This window comes from Sprattus sprattus, assembly GCF_963457725.1.
Source record: "Sprattus sprattus genome assembly, chromosome: 17".
Classification (NCBI taxonomy): Eukaryota; Metazoa; Chordata; class Actinopteri; order Clupeiformes; family Clupeidae; genus Sprattus; species Sprattus sprattus.
The window spans coordinates 22,133,615-22,141,114 of NC_137915.1; the positions used below are offsets into that span (position 1 = coordinate 22,133,615).

Consider the following 7,500-nt stretch of genomic DNA (forward strand, 5'->3'; position numbering starts at 1 on the left):
CTTCAATACCAATGAGTTCCAACCAGTCAGGTTCCACTCAGTATGAACTTAACTGATTTACTTGAGTCCTGAGTAGAGTTTTTTGACTTGGCAGCTGTATGAAGCCTGTTAGCTCGGTCATGATTCATCAGTTCTGTCTGTTACTTTTGGCTTCAAAACACACCCTTGTGGTTTCACTCTCCATTATTCAATCCATGCCGCTCCCGCTACCACCAAAATTATGTATATTACTCTTCCTCCAGCCATACATCCATAAATGCCATTATTCTTCTGAAAAGTTCGCTGTGGCCCTTCATAAAACTACTCGACTATCCAGTAATTCTGTTGTATAATATAATACTTGACAATGACACGAAGCGCAGTCAGTTGCAGCAGTTTCAGGTCAGGTGTTCAGCTCTTTGTGGCCTTTGGCTGTTTTTGGTCTGTTTTATAGCCTCAGAAAGCCTGTGTTCACGACACCCACGGTAGCCACTGTGGCATGCTTGGCCTCCAACGAAACTTCTATGGTCATCTCTGCTTTAAAGCTCGGTTTCATCGCTCACTCGTTCTCTCTAGCAGAGGTGCAGAGGAGGAAATAAGGAAAAACAGTGGTGCAATTAGATGGAATGCATAAAATGGATAAGGAGAAAAATAGAGGAAAATAAAGGGGCGTGATCAGTTTCCAGTGAAGAGTAGTCTAGCGCTGCCCTGAAATATAATAATAATAGTATTAATGATGATTATGGCGATTAAGATGATTGATAATAATAATAGTACTTTACTCTAGTCTTTTCACGCAGGGAAGGCAGCTCAAAATACTTTACACAGCAGACAACAAAAAATGCAAAATAATAATGGATAAAGCACAAACATTAACCACTCAATCTAAGGGGTCAAAACAGAAAAGGTCGAAACAGGTAAGGTCAAACAAGTAAGCGAATACAACAATAAAATAAGTAAAGTAAAAGACTAATGAAAAACAATAAAAAAAGACATAATTAAAAACTAGATTAAAAAGGAATGTTTTAATTTGCCTTTTAAAAAGTAGAATAACTTTAAAATCAATTAAAAAACCCAAGGGTGCCAGTGCAATGTAGCAGCAGGAGTAATGTGCTCTCTCCCTTCCTTTTTTTCATTAAAAGTCTAGCAGCAGAGTTCTCGAATAGCTGTAGTTCCTCAATTTACTTTTTTTTGGAAGACCAGTAAAAACAGCATTACAGTCGTCCAGTCTATGTGAAATAAAAACATGAAGGCTTCTCAGCATCCTGTTGAGTTACATTTCTACGGTGAAAGACAGTTGTTTTGGTCACCTAGCTTACGTGGGATATATGTCGTTTGGCTCGACAGAAATGTGTAATTGTGTATCATGAGCATAGCTAAGAAAGTTAATATTGTGTTCTCTGATGGTATTATCCAGCGGTAGCCTATATAATGAAAGAAGAAAGGGACCAAGACAGCTTCCTTGCAACACCACAAGATATGTCATATTTCTTTGATTTGTGATCTCCAAGGCTAATACAAAATTGCCTCTCTGTAAAGTTCAGAGGGACCAACCCAGTCTTCTAACCGATTGATTAGAATGCGGTGGTCAGTTGTGTCAAATGCAGCACTCAAATCTAAAAAAAAATCTGAACTGAGACCTTCTTTGCAAGATCATTGACTGTTTTAGTTAGAGCAGTCTCTGTACTGTGATTTAGATTTAAAACCTGACTTGAACTTCTCTAAAATACTGTTATTATTTAAAAAGCTTGTTTAGCTGATAACAGTTTTCATGTATCTAGCTCATGAAGGGTGAGTTCAGTATAGGCCTGTAATTACTTAGCACACTGTGGAAAAGTAGAACTTTGCTCCACTGCCTTTCTCTCTGTCTCTGCTCTTATCTGTTGCCCCCCCCCCCCCCCCCCCCCCGCCTCTTCACTGCCCCTTCACCTCCTTCGCCCCTCTTCACTCTTTTCTTCACCATGGTAACGGCTAGCCCCATCGCTGTCTTTGGTGGTCTTTGTCCAAGTTTCGTCCTGCATTTACGTTCTACTCTGTTTATTTAAAGAAGAGGGAGGGGGATTGAAACGGATGTTTAAAAGACGGTGAGGCCTGTAGAACCTGATAATGTAATAATTTCCTGATAACGTAATAACCCTGATAATGTAATAAAAAATCCCTCATAAGTCCCTAAAAGATGTAATAAAACCTGATAATGTAATAATATCCCAATAATGTAATAAAGTGCATTTCCCAATAATGTAACAATCGCCATACCAATAATGTAATAAAATGTTACATTAATTGGAAGTTATTACATTATCAGGTTAGCCTCAATTTTGCAGAACCTGATAATGTAATACATTCCTGATATTGTAAAAACTTTGGTCAGTGCTGAAATGTTGGGACACCAGTTATTCAGACCAAGTAGTGATGCTGTGTAGACAACCACCCACTATTGTTTTGCTCATATTTTGGTATAGGCCTTTAGCCTCGCAAGCCAAGGGTCTGGCACAACACGATTTTCAGTGTGGCGGGATTAACGGTTGTCTGTTAAGTTGCCTCTGCACGCAAAAAGACGATTTGATTGGCCTGGTACAGTTTGGATTTTCAGCCGCGCAAAACGACGACAGTTGACCAGCACCAACCAAAGTTATTACAATATCAGGTAATTATTACATTGTCAGGTTCTGCAAAATTGAGGCTAACCTGCACTTTATTACATTATCGGGGTATTATTACATTATCAGGTTTTATTACATGTTTTAGGGACTTATGAAGGAATTTTTATTACATTATTGGGAGTTATTACATTATCGGGAAATTATTACATTATCAGGTTCTACAAGGCCACTGTTGGGATGTGCGGGTGTGTGTGTGTGGGTCTCTGTCATCTCCAGGTTGTCTGTCTTTCTGTCTGTCTGTCTGACTGTGTGTGTGTGTGTGTGTGTGTGTGTGTGTGTGTGTGTGTGTGTGTGTGTGTGTGTGTGTGTGTGTGTGTGTGTGTGTGTGTGTGTGTGTGTGTTTGATTGAGAGTGAGAGAGAGATTGCATGGCTGTGTTAAGCTTTTTAAGCTGTGCCACATTAAAGAACAAGTTTGGGTGGGGGAGGTGGTGAGGGGGGATTAATCCGGATCTGCTGAGTATCACTTTTCAGTAAGAAAAAGTGATAAAAGAAATAAAATCATCAGTTTTTGTTAACCACGGAAGCAGAGGGGTATAAGAAGAAGGGGCGAGAGAGGAGAAGGAAAGTCCATCTCTCACAGCTCCTTTATCCAGTTTTTAATATGGGCCTTGATGTTGGAATCAGCTTGTGCAGCCTTATAATAACAAGTGTGTGTGTGTTTGCAGCTGTGGGTTGGTGTGTTTATTTGTCAGTAAAATTGGGGTGGGATTGGGATTTTTTTGTGTATTTGTCAGTTTTGTTGGTATTTGTTCCCTTCTTTTTTAGGGATTAGAGCCTAATCGTGGTTGAATGGCTCATTTGGTGTTATTTAATGTAACTGTCACTAGCTTCAAATAAAAAATATTAAAACACCCGGTGAAAACGCGTTAACTGGCCGTTGAAGGACCTCTAAGAAAATCGGCTTCTCTGCAGATACATGACATTTCAGTTATTATTATATCTTTTAATACTCGAAGAAATAACGCCAGCAGTGGAAGACAAGACATGAGAAGAAAGTAAAAGAGAGAGAAGAAGACTTCTTTTGGAGTTGAGTCATCCCTTGGTTCTCTGCTGAGTTCCCGCAGCCTCATGCTGTGCTCGCTGATTAGGTATTCCAGCGCAAAGCTCCCGACCGCTACAGGGAAACAAGACCTGTTTCTTTTTTAACCGGCGATTTTAAAAACTGGTCCCCAGAGCTGCAAAAAAAAAAAAATGGAGAATCGATTGAGAGAACTCAAAGTTAACAAATTGAAACTGAAGCCTGTGTGGAACCCCATGCTCATGCACCATGAATCGTTTTTTACTCTTTCTATGAGTCATGAAGTACTCTGATGATAAACTATTTGAAGGCCTTGGTGGAATCCCCCAGTACATGCTCTGCTTTGAGAGGGAAAGCTTACGTCCCACTTTTAGGATTTTGGAAAATTTAGAAATTTCCATTCAGATACACAGTACAAGGTCTTTGAAATTTCACAAGCACAACTGTGGAAGAGAACCTGTTGCATTCCTCTTGAACATGTGTTTACAGGGAAGGGTATGTGTTGTGTAAGCAGGAGACCAAGCAGGTTAGCAGTGCGCTATGCGATGGCTAGCACTTCTCTCCCTGGCATTCTCCTCTGACTCTTCACACTTACTCAAAGACAACAAGACAACAAATAATTAGCTTCAGATCTCCAATTAGCAGCAGGTGTGGGCGGGCTCCGGCACTCTGGGCAATACATTTCGATTGCTCTCTTTAAGTACATTACCCTTTGGAAGTCGTTTCTTCCACATCGGGTGGTCGGGGAGGATCCTTGGCCGAGGCTTCAGCCATAATGAGAAGGATAAACTTGGCCAGCAGGCATGACTTTCTTAGCAGCGCTAGAAACAACCTCCTCGCTAGAGTAGCCCCCTAGCTCCTTCATAGAGGGCTGGGAGCAGAGCCAAGCCTCGAGCCAAGCAGGCAGTTAGCCACGAAGCAGAGAGTGAAGGATGCTAACAACATGGAAGGAAGCACGCCAATAACAACGAGCATCGTGTCAGTTAGGTCACAGGTATAACCCGAACTTTGTACTGGACATTGTGTAGTTGCTCAGAGACAAGAGGTGAAGTTAGCATGTAGCTCACATGTAGCGTAGGTTTAGAGTGCAGTTTAGAGTCAGGAGCATGGCTTCTAACATGAACTATAGTCAAACCACAGGTAATATGCATTTGATTGTGTGTGATGTGTGTTTTAGTAATTTAATCAGGGTAAGTAATAGAGAGTGAAAGAGAATTTTTTTTTTTTGTGTGCCATTGAGTGTCTCACATCTCCAATGCTGTGGGCATCAGACACTTCACACACTGTTCAATGAGCCTTCAAATGATGCTTATAAAGCTCAGCCACTTCGCACACAGCTTTCACGTGTCTAACGTTAAACCTTTTACACTTGTAGGGGTGGGGTCCTCAGCTCTCAGGCAGTGCCAGTCCCCAAATGAAGAACACACACAGCTTTTTATAACTACTCAGTGGCTATGCACCTCATTTTCAGTGGAACGTTACTGTTGGGCGGTGAGGCCCGTTGGAATAACACAGCACCTGGGTAGGAGAGTATCTCACGAAAGTCTTGTTTTCCAAGACTCGACGGGAAAAGTCTTGACCCAGACAGGGAGAACAAAGGGAGGGGGAAGCATTTGCGTCTGTCTGACCACCTTATCTCTCAACTGTGGAATGTTCCGGAACAGAATAGAATATCAAAACAACAAGAGTGCTTGTAAGCAAAGAACTACAAAAAAAAACAACAACGCTAAGTTCTTAATACATTTCCATTACAACATTCAAAGTCCCAAAATCCAGGAAAAGAATGCATTATCCACATCCATATGGATAAGCCGAACGCGTGTTTGTGTGTGTGAAGGGCTTCTTTGAGTGTTGAAAAGAGAGCACGCTCTCAGGCATTTGATGATTTATTTGTTTATTTAATTTGTTCTCCCTTTGTTCTCTAAAGCTGAACATTATCTGCAAAAATGCCAGGAGATCATTGATTAGCTTAGTGCTCTTGTGGAATTAGTCACTGAACAGAAATAGTGGGTGGTGTGTATATGAGTGTATTCTCAGGGGGGAAGTGTGTGTTGTGGTCTTTGTGTATTTGTGTTAGCATGTCTTGCCTTGGTTTATGCCTTTCTATGTTCAGCTTGGTATAGGTTTTAGGTTTAGACTTGTGTGTGTGTGTGTGTGTGTGTGTGTGTGGGTGTGGGTGTGTGTGGGGGGGGGGGGGGGGGGGGGGGTGTTTCCAAGGTCAGATGTGACCTTGTTTTGGGTGGAGAGGGTTGTGGCTTTGACTTATGACTGTCAAGGGTCCTTTTCACGTTCAACTCCTTCTATTGCAAAATTCTCCTCCTGTTCTCTTCTTTCTGTCTATCTCGTTTATCATTTTTTTCTTTCTTTCTTTTCTTTTTTCACGTCTGTGATTCAGTTTTGTTTCTGACTCAGTCCATATCCAGTATGTTGACTACTAAAGCCCTTAGAGCGGTACTAGTCTCTCTCTCTCTCTCTCTCTCTCTCTCTCTCTCTCTCTCTCGCTCTCTCTCTCTCTCTCTCTCGCTCTCGCTCTCGCTCTCTCTTTCACACACACACCTGTGCCTCTCACTGGATCGTAAACCTGCACCACATTTGCTTAGGGCCACCAGCTGCATCAGCACAGATGGCAGCTGCAATGCATGATGGGTAATAAAGGCCATTGTGACCGGTGTTCTGTTGTGTGGCATTGATGTCATCAACACACCATTGTGTGTGTGTTTTTCATATACTTATTTCTCAATTTCTCTAATCCTGCCCTGTGGATATGTGTTTGTTCAAAAGTAAGTTCATGTATGAATTTGTATGGGATGTGTGCATGCGCTGGTTTTGCATATGTTTTTTAATTTATTGGTGTAAATTGGTATTGGGAGTTGCGGTTGTCATGGAAGTGTTGCCATGGAAGGGGAGGGTAGAGTTCTGAGGGAGTGAAATAAGAGGTGGAGAAGAGAGCTAGAGAGAGGCATGGAGGGAGTTCAGAGCAGAAATGAAGAGTGCTAAGTAACAATAGCAAAACAAGCAAGAGGAAAATGTTAGCAGCGACAATCTGAAGGCAGCATGGGACAGAATTAGGAAAATAAAAGGCCAGTACACAATTGAAAACAAGCCAGTTAGCACTGCATGCTATGAGAGCTATAAAGAACTAGCTGAAGCACTCAATACTTTTTATTTACAATTTGTTATTCACGACTCTGCAGATTAACTCAGGGGAATGTGCAAGGAGTAATTTGGAAGGGTGTCTGGGGGAGGCTCTGGACTCTCTGCAGTTTGCACATGCCAGGCTTTTAAGTTTGGACTTCTCGTCTGTGTTCGGTACTTTCCAGCCACATGCTTCAGCTGGGAAATTTCTTATAGATTTCAATGTTGATGTTAATGTTGTGGGCTGTAGAGGTTCTGTGGGCTGTAGATGTTTTCTTCGGGCTGTAGATGTTCTGTGGGCTGTAGATGTAGATGTTCTGTGGGATGAAGCCTTCTTCCAATGAAATGCCACAAAGACCAAAGCCATGCTCATTGAAGGAATTCATCCCACTCACTGTGTCTGTGTCTGTGACTGTGTCTGTGTCTCTGTCTCTGTCTCTGTCTCTGTCTCTGTCTCTGTCTCTGTCTCTGTGTGTCATCAATATTTGATTTTGAAATGAGGTCGTGTTATTTTCTCTATTATTGCCTGCTATGGTAACGTAAACATCAGGGACACAAATCACCTCAGCTATATAGTGAAAGTGTCTGGCAAGGTGATGGGTATCCCACAGACCCCTCTGAATAAAATGACTGATGGACTGAACAGAGGAAGAGGAGATCAACAGAGAGTGGATTGCAGCATTCTCTCAACTGAGAGGGTAGAT

At 41.8% G+C, this 7,500-nt stretch overlaps 1 protein-coding gene across 1 annotated transcript in view; it reads left to right on the forward strand.

Annotated features, from left to right (window-relative positions):
- The window catches only part of drosha (drosha ribonuclease III), a 91,125-nt gene that overhangs the window by 46,604 nt on the left and 37,021 nt on the right, over window positions 1-7,500 (forward strand). The window lies entirely within an intron of this gene.